Source organism: Nuphar pumila, chromosome 17 (assembly GCF_984573655.1).
Source record: "Nuphar pumila chromosome 17, dmNupPumi1.hap1.1, whole genome shotgun sequence".
NCBI classification, from domain to species: Eukaryota; Viridiplantae; Streptophyta; class Magnoliopsida; order Nymphaeales; family Nymphaeaceae; genus Nuphar; species Nuphar pumila.
Genome location: NC_143265.1, coordinates 21,137,746 through 21,164,812, shown reverse-complemented (window position 1 = coordinate 21,164,812; position 27,067 = coordinate 21,137,746). Strand labels below are relative to the sequence as shown.

At 37.4% G+C, this 27,067-nt stretch overlaps 1 long non-coding RNA gene across 1 annotated transcript; it reads right to left on the bottom strand.

Moving 5' to 3' along the window:
- Positions 1-24,738: 24,738 nt before the first annotated feature.
- On the bottom strand, positions 24,739-26,643 carry LOC149811780 (uncharacterized). The gene is made up of 3 exons (XR_016428449.1): positions 26,515-26,643; positions 26,257-26,381; positions 24,739-25,064 (listed from the first exon to the last, which is right to left on the bottom strand). It is a non-coding gene; the product is annotated as an uncharacterized LOC149811780 (long non-coding RNA).
- Positions 26,644-27,067: the final 424 nt, after the last annotated feature.

The window sequence follows — 27,067 nt, the reverse complement described above, 5'->3', positions numbered from 1 at the left end:
AATAATATTTATTTTCTCAAATCGTCAATTCTAAAATGAATGGTTGTGAAGTACACTAAATGCTTGAGTAATACTTATATTACAAATAGTCATTTCTCAAATAAATGCTTGTGTATTATCTTTTCATAATTTGTCTTTTCTTACATAAATGTTTATGTATTATGAATCAAAATTTCTTACGTAAAAATTTGTGTATTATGAACTAATGCATTTTGTCTTTTCTTACATAAATGCTTATGTATTATGAACCAATACATCTTTTCACATTTTGTCTTTTCTTCATAAATGCTTATGTATTATGAACCAATACATCTTTTCATAATTTGTCTTTTCTTACATAAATGCTTATGTATTATGAACCAAAATTTCTTACGTAAATGTTTGTGTATTATGAATTAATTCATTTTGTCTTTTTCTTTCATATTTGAAATCATTAGCTTTTATATCTTGTCAAAATGTCTTTTTCATAAATGCTTGTAAGAAAGTACAATTAATGCTTTTGAAATCATGAGCTATTATATCTTGTCAAAAATGACTTTTTCATAAATGCTTGTAAGAAAGTACAATTAATGCTTTTGAAATCATGAGCTATTATATCTTGTCAAAATGTCTTTTTCATAAATGCTTGTAGGAAGTACAATGATTTGTTTCAAAAAGGTGTTTTTGAAATGCTACAATATACATAATGTATCCTTTTATGAAAGCTTAACTTTTTGTAAATAAATGGCTTGTATGATTTCAAGGCATATAGTCTAATATGAAATATGCATGCTTCTGAAGGTTCTGTTACATATGACTCTAAAGAAGAAAAAAATCTTCATCTTGAGGTAGCCGATCTTCTTGGATAATCTTTATGAATGTATGGCCCATCAAGCTTTTTCTTCAGAGTAGTATGATTGCATCAAATAGTTGCACTTGATCAAGTTGTCTTCACTCTTCTTAAGTGAAATAACCTTGCATCAAATACTCGTTAAATACATAGCACATCATATCCAGTCATAATATAACATATTCAGTTTCACATATGAAAGCATATCATATTTATCATATCTCATGAAAGCATATCATGTATTTATCATGTATCATATATATGCATCATGAAAGCATATCATATTTATCATGTATCATCAAAACATAGTTTCTCAACAAGGTGTTGTTTAAGAGATGAATTATAACATACATTGTTCATATGGGTGAGTCAATGGACCCACAGGTGATGGGGTGTAGGGATCGACTGTGATGCCGGACAAGGGATGAAAAACATAGCATCGAAAGCATAACAATCAGTATAAAAAAATGAATCTCGATAGAAGATCACAGAGATATTCCCTAGCCTTCTTATCAAGAAGGATTACTTTCTTTCACTAAGGGGAATGATAAACACTGTATCACGTCCCATCTAGTCATTACCTTGCAAAGGGCTACTGAATTTCAAAAATACTAAATTTATAGACAAATGGGGGGAAGCAGGATAATGATCAGATATACTTATTTATTATAACAACAACCAGGATAGAACAGGGAATCAAGAACGAAAGAAAAGAGAGAGAAAAAAAATGAAGAAGAAAAGAAGGGAAAAGACAAAAAATATAAATAACTAAACAACGACGAGTGCAATGCCGTCGGATATTATCAAAACCAAAAGTCAAATATAAACAGGAAATTAGGGAAAACAGTAGACCAGAATCAAGACAAAGAAAGGGGATGTCAGATCAACAGAAAAATTAAGATCACAAGATAACAATAAATAAAAAAATAAATAAATACTGAATCGATGAATATTCAAACTAGTTTAAACATAAAGAAATTTGTAAAAAGAAAAGGATCAAACAAGTGTTGGAGTCCAGTGGCTCCGTTGATGTAGCAGCGGGAGGGGGGGTCGATCCTGCTATAGGCAAATCGATCCCCCACCACTTCGCTTTATGAAGAGAGAGAAAAAAAAAGGGACGATGATCGGAAAGGGGAAAGGAAATTTCAGAGTAATCAGGGAGGGTAGAACACTTACCTGTAACTTTCAGGATTGGTCGACTCCTCTTAGCTGCAGAGGCTCTCGATGAAAGGGGAGCTGCCGAATTTCTTTTGGATAAGATCAGAGGAATGGATGCTGGAGAAGCTCTCACCGGATCGCTTGAGATTTCTGAAGCAGAGTCGACTTCCTCCAGTTGACGGGGAAATAAACCAAAGAAAGAAACAGAGAAGAACGACTGAAGGGATAGGAGATGGGTCTGCTGTCGGACTCCCTTCAGAACTGAAATGAAGAAGAAAAGGGGATTTGGAAAGAGAAGAGCGTATGGAGAGGTAGAGGCTGGATGAAGCAATGGAATTCAGATGGTTTGTTTAAATAAACCGAGAAGAAGAGTCGGGAAGGATTGGTCAGTTAGAGATAAACGGGAGAGAGAGGGGAAGATCGATGGATGGAGAGAGAGGAAGGAGGGGGGAGGCGCCAACCGGCTGCCCTCTTTTTTTTTCCAGGGCTTTCAAAACCCTAAAGGGTTTGTAAAGGGGTCTTCGGGTTTTTCATATTATGAGATTTTTTCAAAAAAGGGGTCTTTTAAGAAAAATTTGCTAAAAGAGGTTTTTTATAAGAAATGATTTATAAAAAGGCTTACTTCTAAATTTTTTTTTTGTATTTTCTCTTCATTTTGATTTTGATTTTCTTTTTCTTTTTTTCTTTTTCTTCATTTTATGAAACAAAAAAAAAGTAAGGGATTAAAAAGTCATTTTATAATTTTTCAGAAATATTTACAAAAAGAAGGGTTTTCTGAGAAATTTGGGTTTGATTTCTTCAGAAAATGGGTTTGGATCCGGATTTTGAGGAAATATGGATTTAAAATACTGGATTTGGATCCGGAATTGAGTTTGAATATATCAATATGGAATTTAATCCAGAAAATCTGAAGAATATCTGATTTTTAGCTTTGGTCTTCTCAGGAAATGGAGTCAGGGGCAAAAAGGTCATCTTTACAAATTTTTTGAAAAATTTGGGGTGTTCACATACTTGCTTTATCCCTTGGTCGAACTGTTTGGTGCTTATTGTAGCGTAGCACTTGTTGGCTTGCATCTCTTATGATTGATGTGATTGCATACAGCTCGTAATCTACGAACTGGTGGCAACTAGGATTGATGTGGCCGCTTGTCTTATAAGCTGCTTATATATTGTGATATAATTGTTGCCGTATGATTGCTTATGAATGGCTTGTGATGTAATGGTTTATGCCTTACGATTAATTTAATTACTTGTTCATGGACTGAGCCATTTTATGGTAATTATATGTTTTACGAGCATTGTTATGAGTGCTTGTCTTATTCAGTTGTTTTGTTTGGCTGACGGGTAGAGTTAGTTACCCTTCGCCCATAGAATCAACTGAATTGCCATATCTGCGCGTTCTCATGTGTCGTTTACACATGCTTTGAGGGCCTATTTGAGGATTGCAATATTCCTTGTGGCAATCATACGATGTGTGGGATTATATGCTTCTGCGTGGAGTGATACGATGCATATTGCTGATATACATGCTTGTGCCCATATTATGGCTACTGACATCGAGAGCAGTAAACTGTTCGGAGCAGTTGATTGTATAGATGCGTGTATCACCGAGTAGGGTGTTTGTCGAGCACCTGATCTCCAAAGGATTATCTGCGAGGGCGTGTATGATCAAGACCAGGTACCCGACTAGAGTGGTAGATTTTGTGTGAGGATGTACACTGTCCACGAACGGGTAGCCGCAAAGACGGTGAACTCCTATGAGGAAGTGTATGGTCCAAGACCAGGTATACCATCTAGGGCGGAATTCCTTGTGAGGTTATACATGTCCCAGACCAAGTGATCCGGGCGTCGATCTTGTTGTTTGTATTAGTGGCTATCGACCCCGAGAGGGGTCATTTATGTTGATGCGTGTATCGCAATGATTTTCATTGGATATGGCATCTGTTGGGGACCGGTTTCCCAAAGGTTTCGCTGTGAGGTTATACTTTTCCCAGATCGGGTGACCCGGCTAGACGGAGAGATTCTCTGTGAGGATGTACACTGTCCACGAACAGGTAGCCGCAAAGACGGTGAACTCCTGTGAGGAAGTGTAGGGTCCAAGATCAAGTATACCCTCTAAGGCGGAAATTCCTTGTTCGGTCGTATATCTCTCGGACCGAACGATCCGACGTGGATCTTGTGTTTTCGCTTACCATAAAAAGTTATGGTGAGCTGTGACGATCTTCTGAGATTGTTTGTGATAGCCAACTATGAATTCATAGTTTTGGCTTTCTGTTTTAGCATGATTACATGCATGAGTCAGATGTGAGAATCAGATCGTTAGTGATTTGAGTTAGTGATCATGTTTTGGACCTTCTACGAAAGGGTGAGCTTCTCTGAGAAAGTATGACGCCTTAGTGCGTCATAACCGGTGACGGTTAGCCGCGTAAGATTTTGAGAGATGAGGATAGATTAAGGTTGTTCAGAACAATGCGTTTGTTAGAAGTAGTGAGCGACAAATGATGTCCTGATGGTGATTAGATGCAGAGACCTCATTCTAGGAACGAGGACAAGCTTGTTGCGTATTAGTTCTCAACTTACGATCAAATGGATCGTATGCTGCGTTGGTCAGTTGCACTGCTTACTTGCTTTGAACTGCTTACTTGCGTTGAACTGCTTTCTGTTTGCACTACTTACGCATTTGCACTACTTACTCGCTTGCACTACTTACTCGCTCGCACGCCTTATTCGCTTGTACTGCTTACGTGTTTGCACTATTCACCTGCTTGCATTGCTTACCTGTTTAACTGCATATCTGCTTTAAACTGAGTAGCCTACTGAATTAAATGTACTTAATTCAGTTCCTTGTAGTCTCTCTTGTGAACCTACTAGTTTTTTGCGAAACTAACCCATTCTATGGGTACAGGTGATGATTAGGTACACTACGGGCGATGGCGCGATTGCGAGATGGCTTCAAGGCTTCTTCTTCCTGCTCTTAGCTCGTGTCCTGGACGCTTGGGTTTGTATTGGATTTCCCTTAGGATATCCGAATCTTGTGAGTTTTGGTTCTTTTAGCTAACGTGCCCAAAGTTTTTATCAAAGAAAAATCTTTCACTGATTTCATAAACAAACTCTGAAGGAAAGAGATATTTCTAGTCTCTTGCCTGTTTTTTCTGAAAAGGTTCGCAAGTTTGAAATTTGGGGCGTTACAAAAATAACTATCAACTTTGACCTTCCGGTATTTTATTAATTCACAACAGAAATTTCTAGCCAGCAACAATAGAAAAGTTACATTGATATCTAGGTACTCTATCAACACACTAAAATTTTAAGCATCAAATCTTGAGTTCACCAATACAAATCTAGTGAAACCTGTTGGGTTAAAGTTCAACACCTGCATTTGGATTATGAATTTACAACAAGAAACCTTTCTAACTGAATACCACATTAACAGACCAAAGGACCATTGCATTATCACGGGATGTGAAATTATATATAAAAGAAAATCAAACCACCAAAGACAACCCAAACTTGACAAACTCCACATCCAGAGTTTTACTGAGAGAAAGATCATTAAATGCAAAAGGAAAGCAGAAAATCAAACAACCTATAGCGCATTCACGAAGAATTGCAAACATCGGATCCATTATAATAGAAAACTTGGCGTCAACAACCACCTAAACTATATAGAATACACAAAAAAATGTGCACAGGTGGAGGGAGATCCCAAAATAAATAATATAACTTCCAATAAATACTGATGTTGCTCCAAATGAAGTACAAAAGGAACATTTATTGACTGGATATGATTCCTAAATGAAAAAAAAAAGAACAACAAACTGCAAGATTCAATACTAATTGATTTAGCAATTTCTCTAGAAGAGAGCTAGACAGACTACAAATACCATGTCTGTAAGAACCACACAACTGTAGCACATAATATTAAGATGCAACAAAAACCACCACAATGGACTGTTCTTATTCTGTGATCATGATGCTCAGCAAATGATATTCTCTTTTTTTTTTTTAGCTTTCTTCTTTGTTGAAATCAAAGAAAGAAATTCCATCATGGTAGCAAGAATGCAAGGATCCCCATACATTGTCAAATTCACATCATAGTGTCAAGATATCTTATTACATATGCTCTTTTAGAAAAAGCTAAATGTTCAATATAGATGGCTATACACATCAAAACATAAAGAAGAAATTTAAAATCCCCAATCGAGGAATTATATACTTCATTCAACATCCTGTGCTACTCATCCTTTGCCTCAATAACATGATCCTTGTCGTTGCTATCAACAACAAAGATAAGGCCCTGTGTGTTTTGGAAGTAATGCAATGTTGATGGTAGGTGCGCAGCAGGAGAGGGTGACACACAGAAGAAGTGTTGTAGTGACTATTACACAAAGGCTAGAATTGGGAACCTCAATGGCTCCATCTTCTAAGAGGGGAACTAGTCAAAATAAGAAAGAATCATGAAACTTACAAGTTATCTGATTGACCCAGAAGTCCTACACAGTAAAATTAACAAGAATATAACTCAGGAGACAAAATCTGCTAATGCTTGGACTGACATTAATTACGATGTGTTGCAACTAGCTACTTACTGGTTTCAATAACTCATAGCCAAATAAACAAATGGCCAGCACCATATCTCGACCTATGACCAGGTAACCTAAGTAAAACTCTTATTCCCACCTATATACCTCCTAAAGAGTGAAGACTGTAACCAACCAACGAAGAAGTCTACTCCTAAGACAAAGGGGATTATTTATAGAGTTAATGGAGTTCAATCGATGAAGATTAGGATGGAGGATGGACATGATTGCTAAGTTGTATGATGCAAAAGCGAGAGATAGGGTGCTCAGGCGATGTTGGTACAGATACAGGAGAAGAGAGAAGAAACGCAGGGATGTTGCGGGGCCTAAACCAGATAGTGAAGGAAGGGCAAGCATTAAGGACTCCTTGATTTCCAAAAATGATGCAGAAGATCTGTCTAATATAATTGTAGATGAAGCATAAGATTAATGAAGGGTTGTTACAAGGTGGATCCGATTTGATACTAGATCATATCAAATGCCACTATGAAAGTCACCTTCGGATCTGCATAGGTGATACTGCTACATGCAATCTACTGTGGCTTTATATTAGCAAATTTGAAAGGGATGATGCGCCAATTACCTTATTGATGCAGAGATCAAAATGCAATGAATTAACCGATGAACAGAGGTGATATGATATAACGATGAACAATAAAAAAAAAAAGATCAATTGAATGGATGATACTATATAGAAATATAACGGGAGAATACAAAGTGAGTACATATCCGAACTACATAAACCAAAGCAATTGCCAAGAAAACAAAAAAAAGAAAAAGAAAAAAAAAACAAAGAGAAACAAAAAAGTGTTGGAATGAAATCATTCCAATGCTATTGCACATCTGTAGATCGGTTTTGCTATGAGCAAACCGATGTTACAGGGATGCTTTGATGGAAATAACAAGGAAAACCAGGAGAATAAAATAAAAGAGGAAAGGGGGATACTTACTGGATTGTTGGAGCTCTGGAGGGAAGAGGCGGATGACAACTATCGAGATCTCCAAATCAGCAGGTGAAGAGGAAGAGGTAAAAGAAAGAGGGGGGAGGAAGGAGAAGAGGGATCAGAGCAACGGAGAAGGATGCGCGAATGGTGGATGAGGGTGGATGAGAATGGATTGGATGGTAGAGGGAGGGTGCAAGAGTCGATGGTAATGGATGGAAGGCGATGGATGGAGCTGATTGGTGAAGGCGATGGATGCCGAGTTGTGTATGGAGGATAGCAGATGGCTGAAGGCTCGTGGATGGGATGAAGAATGGCGCTAATGGATGGATCCCTTTCGAGACTCCCCTGCGGTCTCTTTCATAACGAGAGACCGTTAGGGAGTTTCACCGATTGGGTCCCTTGGGTTTTGTAAAATTTCAAAATGGTGTTTCTTTACAAAACTTTTCTCAAAGAGGTTTTAACTACGAAATATTTTCAACAAAAAAGGGTTAAGCCACCTTTTCGAAATTTCTTTTTTTCTTTTTGTATTTTTTTTGTTCTTTTCTTTGTGTTTTCAAAAAAAAATCTCTAAAACAATGGGGGGAAACACGAGATGGGTTTTTGAAATATTTTTGTAAAATATTTATTTTAAAAACTTGAAGCTTTTTATAAAAGAAGGTTTTTCTTGAAAATATAGGGTTAAGACTTCAGAAAGTTTCAGAAAACGGATATGGATCTGGAGTTTTGAGAAAATACTCGAGTTTTGGATCTCGAATTGAGGAATAAAGAACAGTGGATCCAAATGGATACCGATTGAACTGTCTGAGCCATTAAGAAAACTATTTTTGTATTTTTATAATTTTGAATTGAAAATTGGATAATAGGACTCAGGATTGGATTTTGATATCAGATTCAAATCCAAAAGTGGGTCTGATATGAAATTTGATTTGGATTTTGGTGCATCTGAGAAATAAATGAAATTTGATCAGAAATTGACCCAAATTTATTTAGAGGATGGGGTCAGGGGCAAAAAGGGAAATTTTGCAAATTTTTTAAAAAATTTGGGGTGTTCATAGGATGACGCATCTTTCGATAGTCAAGAAGAAGGCGTATATAGGCTCGTAGAGACATTATTTTGACGAAAAAGAAGATTTCACTGATTTAAGTGACAACTCTGCTGATGATTTGGGTTAATGGGGCATGCGATACTTCTCACAGAAATGGCATTGGATAGGCATGTAAGGATTGAGTATATTAGCCAATTTTCTACTACACCGGGTGCAACAACCAATGATAACGAAGAGAGATTATTTGACAAATTGTAGGATTTGTCTCAGTGTGAACTTTAAGAAGTTCTCAAAACTCTCTTTCATCATTAGGCTACTTCATTTAAAGACACTTAATAATTAGAGTAGCAAGTCATTTGATATATTGATTGACTTGTTAAGGGATGTGTTCCTTGAGTGGGTTGGCTTGCGAAAGTCATTTTATGAAGTAAATAGGTACAAAAAATATGTGTTTTAGCTATGAGAAATTACATGCCTACAAGAATGATTTTGTTGTTTTAAAAGACAAATGCTAATGTCGACGAATGCCTGAAGTACTACAAAGAACGTTGTGATGGTAAATATAAGAGGTTACCTCAAATAGTTTTGCAATACTTTCTGATTAAGCCTAGGTTGAGATGATTGTTTATGTCAAAAGATAATGCAAAGTCAATGAGGTAGCATAAGAAAGTGGAAATAGAGGGAGACTAGACTGACAATTGTTCATGCCAATTTGGTTGAAGTAAAAATTGACCTGATAGACATGCATCATAAAGTGAGAACGGAGAGAGATTAGACCGATGTTGACACATCTTCCAATAGTCAAGAATAGGGCACATATAGTCTCATGGAGATATACTTTGATGATGAGAAAGAAGATTTCACTTATTTAAGTGCAAAGTCTGGTGATGACCTGGATTGATGAGGCATGCGATACTTTCTCATAGAAATGACATGTTTCTTTCTCTCTTCTTATACTTTGTATATGATGCCTACCTTATCTATATTTAGTTGCATGCACTTTGCTATCTGTTTAATGTCCATATCTTTTACTTTTGCTACTTTTGTGGCTCTTTAGTTTTACTATATCATGTTTGTTGGTCAATATCTTCATTGAGTTATCATGCTATTTGTCTAAACTATTATCAAGCTCATTTCTGTATTTTTTAGTTTGAAAGTATTTACTTCATCTGAATATAATCATTCAAACAAATTCATTGTATATATAATTGTGTATAATATGTTATTTTGTTCATCTAATGTTATTTTTTTATTGAAAAACATATGATAGGAGGGTGGGAATGATTTGCACAAGGTTCAAGGCACACAGTAGTTGTTGTAAGTACTTTGATGCCTCCTGTCACTCGTCTTAGCAACAACGCATAGGGTTGAGAGACATCATCATCTTTCTTTGATGAGTAAGACATTGATCTTCTACCAGAGGCACCATCCTCCTAATCTTGGTGCATCAGGCACATCTAGGCTCATGGAGACATACTTGGATGATTTTGCTTTGTCCTTGTTTTTTCTTCGATGAAAAGAAAGTGAATGCAAAAAAAGTTCATGAATGTATTTTAGAGTTTGATTGACAATTTAAGGTTTGTTACAATTGAAGTTTATTTTATGTTTATGCTATTTAGGTTTAGCAAACATAAAATATTTTGTTGAACAAACATAAGATGTTTGTGTCTGAAGATATAGTGCACATACATATTACTAATTATGTTTTTCATAGAGCTTTTATTTGTTGTTACCTTTGATGTCAATATATTATCCCTCTTAATTATGCAAATTTGAATTTTTTTTTGTCTTAGGTTATCGCAAACATAAGATGTTTATTGTCCTTTCTGACCATCTTGGGAGGTTGTAACATATTTAGTTCTTTATATGTAAATTTTTCTGCCTCATAAACCTATGGTTGATTTAGTCATTAGGGATCAGTGATTGTGATATATATACCCCTCATGTACTATCTGTTTGTTGAAATTGAAATTTTAATTTTGCTGGTGCTTTACTTTTTTGTCATATTTAAACTTGAGAGTAGACAAGATTTTAAAAATTAGAGTAACTAAAAGAAAAGTTTTTAATTTCTCTAATTTGCAGTGCATACAATACATACACCAAAATTTATGCAAAATAATCACTTTGATCCTGTCTAACCATCCTTTTAATCACAGGATTTTGCATCCATTTAAGTTGTTTAGCCATCATGAGATAGACAAACTACTCTTGTTCTTACTGAAATCTTCTTTTGCATTTCTTCTTATCCTGTGTTGTTTATTGCTTTATTTAGGAGATTCAATGTGGAAGTATGATGCTTCCCATATCCTACTAGTTGACACATGTTTAGTACACTTGTAATGTGTTTTATCTTATGAGTGATAGGCATTTATAGCTCTTTATTCTATATTTATATTTGGTATATCAATTATGTTCTTCTTAGGGAGTATGGAGTGCATTATTAAAATTGCTATAATAATTACTGTTATGGATTGTTGGCAATTGTATGTCTTTTGATTTGAAGAGCAGTTTCTATAATAATAGGAAAATCTGAAATTTGAATTGAAGTTAGAAGTGTTCTATAATAGCAGAGTTTAAGTTTGTTTGAAGTGTGTTCAAAGTGTTCTATAATAGCAAAGTTTGAAGTTTGTTTAAAGTGTTATATTTTTTGTGATAATAAAAGTTTTCTATAATAATCGAAGATATATTTTCGTAAGAATAGGAAATTTTGCATGATTCTATGTGAATTTCTCAAGAATTGAACTACTTTTCATATAACTATGCAAAATTTATATGCAAATTTGCATGATTCCATAAGTATTTCATTCTAATTGAGCGAATTTTCATTTAACTATATACAAGTTTTATGTAAATTTACATTATTCCATGCCTATTTTATTCTAATTGAGAGAATTTTCATCACACTATGCAAAAGTTTTATACAAATTTGCACAATTTCATGTACATTTTTTTCTAATTGTGCAAATTTTCATCAAACTATTTTGAAGTTATTTCATGAGATTTTTCTTTTAATAAAGTCAATTTTCATGAAAATATGCGGAAGTTATATGCAAATTTGCATGATTCTATACGCATTTTCTTCTATTTTATCATCAATTTTCTTAATATAACCAATGATATTTATCATCGACTGCAATCTATACCCCACGATATTTATCGGCGGCTTAAAATAATATAAGTGACGATATTTATTGTTGGTTTTATCCAAATAGCCAACGATATTTTTCATCAGCTATTTGGACATATATAATTTTTTAATATAAAGATGATAATAATTATCATCGCCTTTAAGAAAGAAGTGATGAGAAATATTGTCGTTGATATTAAATATAATCGACAATATTTATCATTGAATTTAATTACTATAGTCGATGATATTTATCGTCGGTTAAAACTAGTATAGCCGACAACAATAATTATCATCGCCTTTAATTACTATTACCGACAACATTCTAAAGCCGACCGTTTTATACCAACTCTATCATATCGTCAAATTTATTTGTATAAAAATGACAATATATAAATATCATTGAAAATAGTAATACAAACGACTGTAAAAAGCCTACGCCTAGAGTGATGATAAATGTCGTGTTTATGTTATTGGCTATCATAAATCATGTATTGCTAACGATAAATGTCATCGGCAATGACCTGTTTTCCTGTAGTGTCTTGAATGGATGCAGCTCATAGAGTTTGTTATCTCCTATCGTGTCTAATGATAGTATTGATAGCCTTTGGTGGAAGGTGTCGAGGGAGCCTCATTTGCCTTCGATGTGTGCATATAAAAATTGGTGTTCCAGCTGCCTTCAAACGCGTTCTGGGGCAAAGGCTTGCCGGCAAGAGTGTCCTTTACAGGTTCGTTAGTGCTTTTGGACAAAGTTCTCACTAATGCTAATTTGAAAAAGCAGTCCTTTCGACTCTCCAGTCGCAACTCTCTTTATCTTGCTGGGGAAGAGGACGCTGCCCACATGTTTTGGTGGTGTTCTTGGGTACAGTTTATGTTTAAAAGTGCATGGGAGGATAAGGATCTATCTTGGGGACCCAGCACACCTCTTCGATCCCTCATTGTCGCCAAGGAGATATGAAAGTTGGGTTCCAAATGGCTGTTCATTTGGCGCTGCTGGATTCTCTTGATTTGGCGGGTTGTGTGGATGGAGAGGAATGTCCGAATTTTTAGAGAATCATACTTTTCGTGGACTACTCTGCTGCAGGCCATTAAGTCCCCACTCCCTGAACTAGGGATGGCAGTGGACCTAGGGACAATGGGGCCCCGCCCCACCTCGCCCCATTTGGACCGGGGTTGAAGGGCATAAAATGGGGATGGAGGTGGGGATGGACTTACGCTTTCCTGCCCTGTCCCTGTCCCAATCCCCGCCTTGCCCTGCCCCATCCACAATCCTTCATGGGATGACTATAGACAGAGGGGGAAACGGGCCCCTGCCCCGCCCCGCCTCACCCCGTTAGGACCAAGGATGGAAGACATAAAATGGGGATGGAAGTGGAGGTGGAGGTTAAAATCCATCCGTGTAGGGATGGAGGTTCGGATTTTAAGATGGGGCGGGGGTGGAGACCTTGTCCCCTGCCACTGCCTGGGTCCACTGCCAGAGGTCAGCTGGATTGGGGATCATCAGATTGGCTCGGTGTTGTTTGCGTTCTATGTACATCGTTACGGAACTTTGTTGACTGCTTGTCACCTATTCCCTGACGTTATTATGTTTCTCTGATTCTTTAATATGTTATACCTTCTTAAAAAAAAAAAAAACTTTTTCTTTGTTGACATTCTTGTCATGTGAGTTAAGAGCTTAACTTTAAATTTGTAAGGACGTTTGCATAGTGTTTTTTAAATTTACTGACATTAAGAAAGTTATTTAAAATTTGTATGGGCATTTGCATTGTGTTTTCTTTAAAAAAGAAGTCTTACAAGGCATATTGTAATTTTTTCAAAAAAAAATTAATGAGTTACTAATTGGTTCGGGTATACCCAACTTGTTCCGACATCTTGAACCCATTAACCTGACCCGACCTAATTTTAGTGGGCCCATGGGTTCGTTTCAGGTCCAAAATAATGAAAACGGATTGTGAATAAAGACCTGAACTACTTTGGACCCGATCCACTCTCAATATCTTACTCAAATGGTTCTCCTTAATGTAAAATCAAACCGACCTGAATTTGACGTGATTATGTACCTGAACCCGTTTTATTCTTGAACTCTTTCGTACCTAAACCGACTAAGTAGTTAAATATGTTTTATATGTGAACCGACCTAATACATATACTTGATAAATTATGAATATGATATATCATTGATGTTTTTTTTTCAAGGTTTCAAGATAAGTTTTTTATATTTAGATTTTGACATTATTTGGAATAGTTAATAAACTTCTCATTTGTTAGCATGTAATCTTTTTGATGAAAGGCCAACTTCATTAATTTACATATTTTTTATTGGCAGGTAATTAGGTTTACAATACCAATTATATCAAGACCTGATATAAAACCGATCTCATTAAAACCCAGAACGACCATAACCAAACCTGTTAAACCATTTGGGTCTATATTTTTTTCAGCCATACCCAGACTTTGAACCCGAACTCGAATCAAAATGGGTCGGTCTGGATCTAATTTTTTAGACCCGATTAGAAAACAGGGCCCCAACCGATTATACCCAACCAGACACATTCCTGAACCCGTTAATGTATATGGGTCCATAATCTTAGCCACACCTGGAGCTTGACTCAGACCTGAATTAGATTGATGTGTTTACTTAATAATGTTTTAAAATATCAAAGTATTTATAATTCTCATTATTTTTACTTTCAATCTTAATAAATGAGATTGATGCATAGCTTTTTTAAAACATTCGAGTTATCTTATAAGGCACGATCATACGGGGGGGTCGATTATCTAATCTTATTAGTGGACCAGATCAGTGTTGGCTTGGATCAGGGCAAAAAATTGGACATATACTGTTGGGTTGGGTATCGGGTCCGCCCATGATGGGCGAGATCCGGACCTGGCCCACCATTTGAGAAGGAGGAGGTTTGAAAACCACCCATTATTCCCCTTTCTAGGGATGGATTCCTGATATGCGAAAATAGCAAAGAAGGGAAACACAAAAAAAAAATCACACAGAGTGTCAGACATAAAAAGACAAAGGCTGAGCCTTTGTGTGCTTAAGAGAAAGAGAAAGAACTGTGTAGGCTGGTACACAGTGGGTGACTGTGCATTGTGTGTTTAAGAGAGAGATCTCAATAGAAAGATCTGTGCACATTGAAAATAAATAAGAAGAAGACAGTGTGTCTTTGTGGTGAATCAACTTAGTGAGCACTTAGATCGTGGATATGTCGTTCTCTCCAAGTGAGGGTGCGCATCCGTTGAGCAAAAAGCAAGCATAAATGATCCTCTTGCGCTTCCGCTTCGACAAGAAAAATGTATGTATCGAATCTAATATTGGTATCAGAGTTTTGTTTTATTTATGCTATTTTTTGCTTGCGGATATATCCCCGTATGCACGTGGTCGGGACCATTATGCGTTTATGGTAGACGCACGCTATGGGGCCACTATCGGGCTTGCCCAAAAAAAACCGTAGTTCCGCAGGTCTATGGGTTGAGCCATAGACCCGACCTTGGACCCATGTATGATGTGGCAGGGCTGCAAAATGGGTCCTCCGTCAGGCGGGCCACTGCAGCTGCAAGCCCAGCAACTAGGTCGCAGACCTGGGCTACAACCAGGTGGGCTGCTGCGGCGCAGGCCCGGCCCCAAACCAGATCCTGCGGCACATGCCGCAGGCCTAGCCCCGGTCCTGCGGCACAGGCCAAGACCCGACCCTGCGGCACAGGTCGCAGGCCTAGTCCCGCCCCTGCGGCATAGACCGCAGGCCCATCCCCGGCCCTGCGGCACAAGCCGCAGGCCTAGCCCCTGGCCCCCGGCCATGAGCTAGGGTATTGCGACTGAGCTAGAAAAAAAAAATTTAGGGGCCGAACCCTGGCATGGCTAGGGTCCATGTAGGCCGAGGCCAATGGCTAGCGGTTGGAGCCGTAAACTCCCTTGGTTAAGCCACTACTAGGCCCGGGATACCCGGATCCATATAATTAAAATATTTTTTTTGAATTTGGATAAATGTGGTATAATCATATTGATTATATAAGGAGATTGAAGTACTTACTCTGTGTTGATATCTTATTTATACAATCATAATACAGTTTAGATAAATATAATTGTCTTAGAAAAAATGAGAAATGATTATGAACGTAGTGAGCTTTCGATTCTACGCCCTGAGAGAAATCATATATTATCTAATCATGTGATTATGACTGCATATAGATGTACTAGTGATTAGGTCATAACATGCTTGAATAACATATTTGTGCATTGTTTTTACTCTTATTTTATAAGAACATGACTGCACCAAGTAAATCTATAATGGATTTAGCACGAATTGAGAAACTGAATAGTGATAACTATGATATATGGCATAGAAATATTCAGTTTACACTAGAGGAGGCTGAGGCCTTGAAGGCTTTCAATCATACTATGAATTGACCTGAAATTGGTAATGAGGCACAATCTCATAGGGACATGGAGACCTATGAGAAATGGAAGCGCATGAATATTGTTGCACATGTTACCATGTTATGTTCTATGCAGGATAACATAATGTGCTAATTTGAGCATTATAAGACTTCTCAATAGATGTGGATGACCCTTAAAGATAAGTTTGGGGGAACATCAACTACAAAACTAAGAAAACTGACCATCAGGTTCGATTCATACAGGAAGTCTCCTTAGCACACTATGAGCCAGCATCTCAGGGAGATGACAAATATGATTAGAGAGCTCAATAGTGCAGGACATACCCTTACAGATGAGCAACAGGTCCAGGTTGTGATTCGGTCTCTTCCACATACGGTCTCTTCCACATAGTTGGGAGCATATGAAAATAAATATGACTCATAACGAAAGTATTAAGACTTTCGATGATATCGCTCGTCATGTAAAGCTAGAAAATGATCGCCTCGAAGCAACTCAATCATCTAACATGAGGGCATATGTGGCGGAAAGCTCTAAAAGGCCAAAATCTTTTAAGAAGAAATTTTATGGACCAAAGAGGTTCAAGAAGGGTAACAAGAAGGGACAAGACAAAAAGCAAGAAAAGAAGCCTTATCAGCGCTCTGGGAAACGTGGTAGCAAGAAAAATAAGGCAAATGCAAAATGTTTTAAGTGTGGCAATTTGGGTCACTATGCTCATGAATGTCATGAGCAGGAGAAGGTATATTCTCTTATAACTCCTATTTTATGTGCAAATATTTGTAGTTGTGCACTAATTATTGAATCTAATCCTATGTGGATTGTAGACTTAGGAGCCACTGACCATGTGACTAAAGACCGCACAAACTTCGTCGAATACAAAAAAATGCCATCTGATTCGAAGTGGTTGTTCCTGGGGAACAACACTAGAGTAGAAGTCAAAGGGATCGGGACTTGCAAATTGAATTTGCGAGGAGGACGATCTTTATTATTATATGATGTTCTACATGTTCCAGAGATTCGATGAAATTTGATTTCAGTTTCTACTTTGTCTATGTTAAACTATAAACTTGTGTTTGGAGATGTCAATGTTGACATCATTTGTGAACAAACTTTAGTTGCTTTTGGTTTCTTGATTAATGGTTTCTATGTGTTGGACACAAAACTTATAAGTTTGAATATTAGTGATGAATGTTTTTCTCTTGTTTCAACTGTTAATAATATGGATGTGGATGTATCTGTATGGAATGCTTGAATTGGACATATAGGGGAAAAGAGAATAGATAGGCTCGCACGAGAGGGTCTTTTGGGATCCTATGCGAAGATTGAAATACCTATATGTGAGCATTGCCAGATGGAAAAGCAACACGATTGCCTTTTGAAAAGGCAATTAGAGCAACCTATCATCTTCAATTAATTCATTTCGATATATGCGGGCCAATGAATATGGCAACGAGGCATGTAGCCACTTATTTCATCACTTTTATTGATGATTATACACGATTTAGCCATGTGTATTTAATTATACATAAATCTGAAGCATTAGATTACTTTGATCCTTTATGAACATGGTAGAGAATCAACTTGATCATAGAATCAAGGCTTTGAGAACGGATCGTGGACATAAATATCTATTTGAACAATTCAAGGAATTGTGTGATGATAAAGGGATAGATATACAATTAACTACTCCTCGAACTCTGCAACAAAATGGTGTTGCAGAAATGAGGAATATGACCCTCTTAGAGATGGTCAGGTCCATGATGACACATGCAAATTTACCCATTTCTTTTAGGGGTGATTGTTTGTTGACTGTCGCTTATGTATTAAATCGTGTAGCATCTAAATCTATTTTTTCAACTCCCTACGAATTATTGAAAGGCAGAAAGCCATATTTGGCTTATCTCAGACCCTGGGGGTCTGCTGCATATGTCCATAATCTTTTCCATCAATATGGAAAATTTGGTCATAGGAGAAAGAAGTGTATCTTTATAAGATACTGTGAACATTCAAAAGGATATGTGTTCTTAGGGGAGAATACAGATGGGAGTATTTCTGAGATAGATTCTAGAGATGCCACGTTTATTGAAAGTGACTTTTCTAAAAGAGGAGAGATAGAGTGTCACTTCTAGTTCTATGAATTGGATTATGAAGATCAATCTAAAGAGATTGATCATCATGTTTTGGAGACACAAGAGGATGTGTCTATAATACTATTGGATAGTGGGAGTAACACTCAAGTGGATATCGATTTTGATAAAGATCTGGCAACTCAAAAGAATTCAAGGAAGAGAATTCCTCGTCAGAAATTCTAAATTGAAGGGGAAGCCTTTATGGTTATGCCCCAAGATGATAAGATACCTAAGAGTGTTAGAGATGCTCTATCTTGTTTTAAAAGGGATGAATAACGCAAGACAATGAAAGATGAAATTAAATCCATGGCATCCAACGAGGTATGAGATCTTGTTAATCTTCCAAAATGAAGAAAACCTATTGGGAGCAAATGGGTTCTCAATATTAAGAAGAATGTCAATGGATCTATCAAGTGATACAAAGCTCGTAGGGTTGCTAAAGGATACACACAGATGGCAGGGATAGACTATGAAGAGACATTCTCTCATGTGGTCAAATTGACCTTTATTTGTCTTTTGTTAGCCATAGTGTCACATATGGATTTAGAATTACATCAGATGGACGTTAAGACTGCATTACTAAATGGAAAACTGGATGGAGAAATATATATGGAACAACCCGAGGGGTTTATTACTGCTGGCTTTGAGCGCAAAGTATGCAAGCTCAAACGATTCATTTATGGATTAAAGCAGTCATCCAGACAGTGGTATTTAAGGTTTCATGAGACCATCATGAGCAATGACTTTGCTATGATTGATGATGATCACTGTGTTTATCTTAAGCGTCAAGGTCCAAAATTTGTAATTCTAACTCTATATGTAGATGATATTTTATTGGCTAGTAATGATTTAGAGTTTCTAAAAACCATTAAAGAATGGTTGTCTATTCATTTTGAAATGAAAGACATGGGTGAAGCATGCTTTATGCTGGGCATAGAGATTAAAAGAGATTGTTCAAAAAGACTTCTTTCTCTTTCACAAGAGTTATATATAAAGAAGGTCTTAGAACGATTTCATATGCAAGATTGTAAACCTATAGATACTCATGTTGCAAAAGGGAATGATTTAAGTCTTAAGATATATCCAAAGGAATCTAAAGAAATAGAAGCTATGTCCAAAGTACCTTACTCTAGTGTAGTAGGCAGCTTTATGTACCTTATGATGTGCACCCGACCTGACATATGTTATGCAGTAGGGTTGGTGGGTAGATATCAAGCTAATCCAGGACAAGCCCATTGGAAGGTTGTCAAGAGGGTTATGAGATATCTTAAAGGCACATCGAATTCAGTTCTTTGCTAACATGGTGATAACATGCATGTGGTAGGTTGTACGGATGCAAATTGGGGTGGGGACCCTGATGAGCATAAGTCTACGCCTGACTATGTGTTCTTGATGAACAATGGTGTTATATCTTGGTGTAGCAAGCAGACGTGTGTAGCCTTGTCCACAATGGAAGCTGAATTTATTACAGTCTCATTCGCAGTGCAGGAATATGTTTGGTTAAGAAGATTCATCAAACATTTGGGACTCACTTCTGAAGCAAAACGGCCAGTAACTTTATTCTGTGATAATCAAATGGCAAATGCGTTTGTTAAGGATCCCAAGTTTCATAATAGAACCAAACATATAGACACAAAATGCAAATATATGCGCGATATTGTATCTAAAGGCAAGGTTGTTTTGGCATATGTTAATACCCAAGATATGGTGGCAGGTCCCTTTACTAAGCTGATTAATAGAGATTCTTATGTTAAACATGTAAAATCTATGGGTATTTGTAAGATTTGATATGCTAATGTTATTTATATTTCTTTTTATGATCATTGTATAGCATATTGCACATCTATATGAGTATGCTACTAGGTTTGAGATAAATCTTCTCACACAGATTTATCGTCTCAGACGTTGCTTGTGGGTGGGCTGAGATGAAATGTAACAAAATCCAAGATTACTGAATTAAGAAGCATGTCAGATTTTGGGGATATCATGTGATAGTAACTCAAAAGAGTGGGAGTACAATGAGTTATGATATTCACCATATATACGTATATGAGATACATCGCCCTAACTGGGTTAGGATGAGATCTCGTGTATATTTAACTATATGGAGAGACCGACCTTGCTATTTAAATGTCAAGGGTAACCTGGTTGACCAGATCTGAGGACTTGAATAGACATTGCATGGGAATGTGCATCCTGAAGGACTCAAGTTAGTTTCTCAGGGAGGAACTGAACTAATAAAGATCTGTACGGCAAAGAATTAATGGTGTATGCATACACTCACTGGAGTGAGAAAGTCTTGCCGTAATACGTGAGTCATACCACGTATGTCACACCATAACTATAAGTCGACCACAAAAGAAAATGAAGAATGATCCCTGCTTCTTCATTGCGTGAGTCCTTGATATATATATATATATATATATATATATATATATATATATATATATATATATATATATATATATATATATATATATTTGGTGTCCTTATTGACTTTTGACCTTATTTTAAGGAGAAAGATGAGTGTTGCCACTTTAGCATGTTGCTTAAGGCCATGACTAATTCGGTCTAAAAGAACATGTCTGGGAAAGCAACTTATCTTGATTCAAAGAATAAGAGTTAGAAAGGAAGATCATTTGACATTTTTAGATTATGCACATGTTAAAAGCTAACTTATTTTACCACATCCTGGGGATGTTCGAGTTTATGATGAAACATGTGACATAATGAAAGGCCTTGTCTAGCATAGCTTAGCACTATAAAATGTGCAGAGGGATTCAGTATGCTAGAATGTGAAAAATGTATTTGATCTACGACACAGTGATCTTCTTACCTAACTTGTGCAGGTATACTTTGTGTTATCTTATTATTTGCAGGTTTAGGCTATTATGTTACACTAACCGGTACATAATATGCCTCCACTTCCTAAGCTCACGGGTCCCACGATCCATTTGCCAGTATGAATACACTATGTTATTCACCATATGAACACATTCGATGTTCCTTCTTCTAAGATCTCTTTCCATCATGTGCGAGTGAGAGAATGTTGGGTTGGGTACCGGGTCCGCCCATGATGGGCAAGATCCAGACCCTGCTCACCATTTGAGAAGGAGGCGGTTTGAAAACCGCCCATTGTCCCCTTTTCTAGGGATGGATTCCTGATATGCGAAAATAGCAGAGAAGGGAAACACACAGAAAAAAAATCACACAGAGTGTGAGACATAGAAAGACACAATGGCTGGGCCTTTGTGTGCTTAAGAGAAAGAGAAAGAGAAAGGACTGTGTACGCGACTGTGCATTGCGTGTTTAAGAAAGAGATCTCAATAGAGAGATCTGTACATAATGAAAATAAATAAGAAGAAGAAGACAATGTGTCTTTGTGGTGAATCAACATAGTGAGCACTTGGATCGTGGATCTGTCGTTCTCTCCAAGTGAGGGCGCGCATCCGTTGAGCAAAAAGCAAGCATAGACGATCCTCTTACGCTTCCGCTTCGACAAGAAAAAGGTATGTATCAAATCTAATATATACATTCTATTGGTATTGCCAGCAAAGATGAGTTAGCACAGTCAAAGCTGATCTTTATGTCATGCAAGAGGATGGGGAATTTGACTTTTTTGACTGGGTCATCTTTTGCCAGGCTGGGTCTCCCCAACTTGAACCTGATCAGGTCGAAAAGTGCAGCCATGACTGAATATTTATTGATTTGGGTCTTTATATTTTGAGGCAACCCCAACATTCTAGATCTGTATCTGTCAAATACCCGACCTCAGATCTAACCTATTGACAGCCCTAGCTAGTTATGGATTAGGAGAAAGCCATGGTTGGATCTTTCAAAAAGCTGGATGAATTACTTGAAAGATTATAAGGAGAAAGGCCAAAACTATGAAAGGAAAATTTAATTTCATCTTTGAAAGGACCCTTGGTTTGAAGAGAGGCCTTTTAGCTTTGCCATTCTTCACTTTAAATAGCTCTTAGATGCAAGTATGCTTTTGTCAGGCAATCTTGAGTCACAGTGTTTGGAGAATGTCTGGTTTAATGTCTGGACTGAGAAACGGGATTTTAAATGGAGATCATTGACTCTAGTGGGAAAATAGAAAGGGTTGGTTTAGGGTATGTTTGGAAGTGGGAAAATGATAGGAAAAATTGTAAGAAAAAAATATATGGCTCTGCTAATTATTCTGAATGAAAGAAAAAACTGAGTTTCAATATCAAAATTTCTCCATCTCTGGAGATGGATAAATTGTTCACATGCCAAAGGTGCTCTCTCTCTCTCTCTGGAGATGGAGAAATTGTGCACATGAAAAATCTTAGATGAATTTGGTATAGTGGTAATTTCAGCTATATCATAGATGTTAGCATGGAAATTTTCAATGGATATATAAAATCCCTTCACATGTACCCAAGGGTGGATCCAGGGGGCGAGGAGGGGCTCGAGGCCCTCTTAAAGTTTTGAAAATTTTCAACCCAAGTGGGAAAATTTTCAATATAGCATAGATCTATGATTTTTTTTATGATTGAGGGTGTTGATTTAGATCTTTTTCAGATTTCATCAACGTTTAATTAGGGTTTTAAGGTCTTTTGTGTTATTTTTCTTTTCAATTAGCATTAATCACCCTTCCTAAAGTTTTGAAAATTTTCAACCAAAGTGGAAAAAATTTCAATTAGCATTAAGCACCCCTCCTAAAGTTTTGAAAATTTTCAACCAAAGTGAAAAAAAAATTAATTAGCATAGATCTATGATTTTTTTTTATGATTGAGGGTATTGATTTAGATTTTTTTCAGATTTCATGAACATTTAATTAGGGTTTTCAGATTTTTTTGTGCTATTTTTCTTTTCAATTAGCATTAAGCATGTTTATATTAATGACTGTTTTATAATAATTATTTTTTAAAACATATTGTTAATATAATTTATTAGTAATTATTTTTAAAAATTTTACTATGCATTTTGTGCAAACCTAGTTTAGATTCATGGCTCCCCCACTACATGTACGTTGAAAAGAAAGATGGTTCACCTTTTTTAGAAGGAACATGGATTTGGATAGGGCTCAATTCTCATGGGATTGGACTTTGGGAAAGTTGTGGACATGTCATTCTAACTACACATGTTATATGAATGGGTAAACACGTTAGTTAATTAATTGAAGGTGGTGGACATTTCAAGCTTGGAGGTATGTATGACTAGAAATGAATGCAAGTATATATTGAGCCAAGTCCAATGTGGGAATATGAAGCATATTTTGTATTTTGTTTTTAAATGATCTAAGCCTGGGTAGTAAGTGGTCAAGCAAAGACTGTTCATCTATGGGAGACGTCACATGCTCAAAACCAATAGGTGTCATCCCTTCTGACAAGGTCGAAGCAGGGTGCACTCTTTGGTGGACACGGGGGACCTCAAGGGTTTTACCAACCGGAGGCTAGCTAATGTGCAGTTGGTGATCAGGGGTTTTCCCCTTAGCCAATCCAAAAAATAAAAAAGAAAATCTAAACTCCTTGCCTATAGGGTACAAACTGGCTGCTCGGTTCTGGTCTGTTGATGAGGTTACCATTATTCATCTCTATAGTGTGCTTTCTTTTTCCTTTTTAGTTTTTGTGAGGTGATTTCTCATCAACACTGTTTCTAGTTTCTGTCTTTTTTATATTAATAATTTATTTTTTGCAATTAAAAAAGGAACTCAACCACAAAAGATAAAGGTGTATTGATAAGGCCTCTCGGTTCGACCCCAAACCAACAGTGTGCATAGGATCCAGGCCATGCGAGACCGAGCATATCAGTATCCTAAGCCATCTCATAAAACGGATATATCTATCACCAAAAAAGAATCCAATTTAGTTAAAAATATATTCATAATATTCAGGCTGGCTTTCTTGGAGGAATACCCATAAAAATCAAACCTCAAGCTTGGCCAGAGTATTAATTGGATTGAGCTAAATCTGTCCTGAAAATGTTGTGTTTGTCTAAATGTCCATATCCAATTATTCGGATCCAGATCGAAATCAGATGCACAACCAAGATAGATTTGACCAAAACCTAAACTCAGCCCAATGATAGCCTTATGGATCAGGTATGCTGAACAATTCCTTTTTAGATAGTTTTAGCATTTTTTTTTGACAGAGAAAGCTGGGGTTAGGCAGACCCCTACCAGTTATACATTGGGATTTGAACTTGCAATATCCCAACACAAGGTGACGTGCACTAACTGCTCCTGCCAAACAAGCGGAGCCCCCGTTGGCAGTTTTAGCAATTTGATCATTGACTCATTAGGCAGATTGATCCATACATGTAAAAGCATCTACAAAAGAAGAAGGCATGTTCACAACAGTCTCTACTATAATAATGCAATAGAATGGCAGTGGGTAGCACATACACATATCACAACACCATTATTGATACATCCTTTTCAAAAAAAAAAAAAAAGAACGCCATTATTAATACACCAAAAAATCAAAATAATGCAATCAAATATCAAATGAAAATACAGACACAATCTACAAAGACTAAATACAACATAACATATGCATAAGAATGCAACTCACAACTGACAATAATTAACACAAGCCACACAAAGAGACCAAAGAATGCTCCCCCATGTCAAACGCAATTTAAAAGAAGAGAACTGAGCCCAAGAAAGAAGAGATTGCAGCCACAATGGGGTAAGGAACAAAGGCGGAGACCGCGATGGCGGCAGCCTTGTTTGGTGGACTTTGGCTTGATGTTGCAGAGCTGGGTTGAGAGGGTGGGCTTGCACATGATGCTTCAGCAAACGTTCTAGTACTATTCCCTTTTGCAGACACAGAAGATGCAACTATGATGGCAACCAACATGACCACCAATGAAACCCTGCAGAATGAAGCCAAGACCTTAGCCATTGTGTGAAGAAGAAGGTGCAATGAGGAATAGAAAGCGGTTGGTTAATGCTTCTTCCTCTTGCACCTGCACTCTTGGTACAACTTTCATCTTGGTAAGGGGTGGCATTATTATTATATAGGCCCAATGAGTCCTAGAACCTTTGACAGAGGCGCATAGAAGCAATTGCCGTGACAAGCACCACAAGCCAGCATCATGGTTTTGCCTTTGAAAACTGAACCAATGGACCTGTGGGGCCCATTCAACAGCTAAGGACCAATAAGAAAACATCTAAGTACGGCTTTATGTTGATGTCAATATACATTAAAATCTGGTAAACTAAACTTGGAAAACAAGTGTTTAACCGTTTAAAGCTAGCCATCCCAAAAATCTTTTTACTTTCAGAGGTGGCCATTTTAGGCAAGGTGGTCGCTCCCACCAGGGCTTTTCCCTCGCTTCGGTGAGGGTTCTTCATCATAAAAAAAATACTTTTAATAATGAGAAATGACGAACTAAGATCAACTGGTTTAAAACCAATTTGGGAAGACTGATTGTCGTGCGTGGTACTCACATTTGACATAGTTGGTGGGCCACGAACGATACGGATTTCAGCAAGCACGCCGTAAATGGTTGGAGCCCAACTGCCTGAACTTCAGCAGGTTGTTCTCACATCTAGTTTTGTTTATATATATAGAAAAAGTGGTAACTGGATCCTTAGGTGCGCAGCTATCAGTTCAAGTTTGCTGGCTGTCCATCATGGCCTTGATGGACGGTAAGCACAAAAAATTCTGAAAACACATTTTTTGACCATTACTGGCAGGGGCGGAGCCACGTTAAGAGGAGGGTGGGCAAGTGCCCACCCTGACCTGCTTAAACCCCAAAGGGGTATGGTCAGGGTAGGACCCACCCTGACACTCAGCAGTGCCTACCCTAACTGCAGAAGGCCAATGGTAGTGCCCACCATGACCCGACTGGGTTTGGGTCAGGGTGGGAACTAGTGACCCATTAAGCCCGATGGCCCCGAGTCCTGACCCTCTCCATGCCTAATCCCTAACCAAACTCATGCATAAGGCCAAATAACAGCAAGACTTCTTCGGCGTGCCCTTGTTTTGCTAATCTAATGATAACAATATTCATGGTTTCACGATCCCTTTGTGGAATTGAATCAAACAGGTGAAGTGCTTACCTCTGAGGTGTTCCATCAAGCATATGGCATGCATCTTTAAGCAGAGTTTCATCAGAAGATTGCGGACCAACTCTCTCAGGAATTAGAACAAACACTTAGTCATCAACTCCTTCAGGACTTGGACTCTAGGCAACGCCATGAAAGTGGGCACGATGAGAGTATGTTAACCAAAATCTTCGATGACTAACGAGATTATGAAGCAATGCAAATACTTTAATAACCATCGACAATTCTAGCCGGAAATTGAAAACTGCCTACCGTAAATCACTCGCCAAAGTTACCTACTCCACGGATTCTGGCATTTTTCCAGCGCCGGAATCCGTTCGTCGAATACCCAAATCCGTGAAGGCAGCCATCCTTGGGAACACTTTGCTTCTCGGCATCATATGAACACAACTCCTCTTGGCAAAAGGCCGGATCTCATCATGTAACATATGATGGAAATCCATGCTATACTGATCCTAGCCGTCCAATTAGCGCTTCAGATGAGTCAACGCTACCCGGACGTGGATCTAACTCTAGCCGTCCAGATGCATCAATTGGACGGCCAGGATCGACATGGGATTGTGCGACATCATATGTCGTAGGATAGGATCCTTTCTTAAGCAATCTCTACTAAAAAAGTAGACACTAGAGTTTGGATCCAGATCCTTACATGGATCAAGTTTGACCAAAAATGGGTGGAACCGATTAGGGATGTCAATGGATCAAATTTTGCACAACTGACTACTTTGTTTGGTAGGATTTGATAAGCCAAATTTGCTTATAATCGGATGCGGATTTGGTTATGACTTTTTTTCTACTAAATCTG